Source organism: Anopheles arabiensis (assembly GCF_016920715.1).
Source record: "Anopheles arabiensis isolate DONGOLA chromosome X unlocalized genomic scaffold, AaraD3 X_pericentromeric_contig0019, whole genome shotgun sequence".
Classification (NCBI taxonomy): domain Eukaryota; kingdom Metazoa; phylum Arthropoda; class Insecta; order Diptera; family Culicidae; genus Anopheles; species Anopheles arabiensis.
In genome coordinates this window covers 139779-140000 of record NW_024412097.1, presented here as the reverse complement: position 1 = coordinate 140000, position 222 = coordinate 139779, and positions in this window count along the sequence as shown.

Below are 222 nucleotides of genomic sequence, written 5' to 3'. Positions count from 1 at the left end.
GTATCGGCTGCCGAGCCGGAGCTTGAACAACTTGGACTTTCACCTCTAATTTATATCAACTCACCACTCCCCGAGGGATCCGCAGAATTGCTTCTGGGTCCCGTATCGTTATTGCGATTCGTGTTTGCATTACACTACATTGAACTATTCCAACTTGTTTATCCGCATGGCGAACATTTGCTGCATAGAACATTTAAGTTCCACTTCGCTCTCCCCTACGTG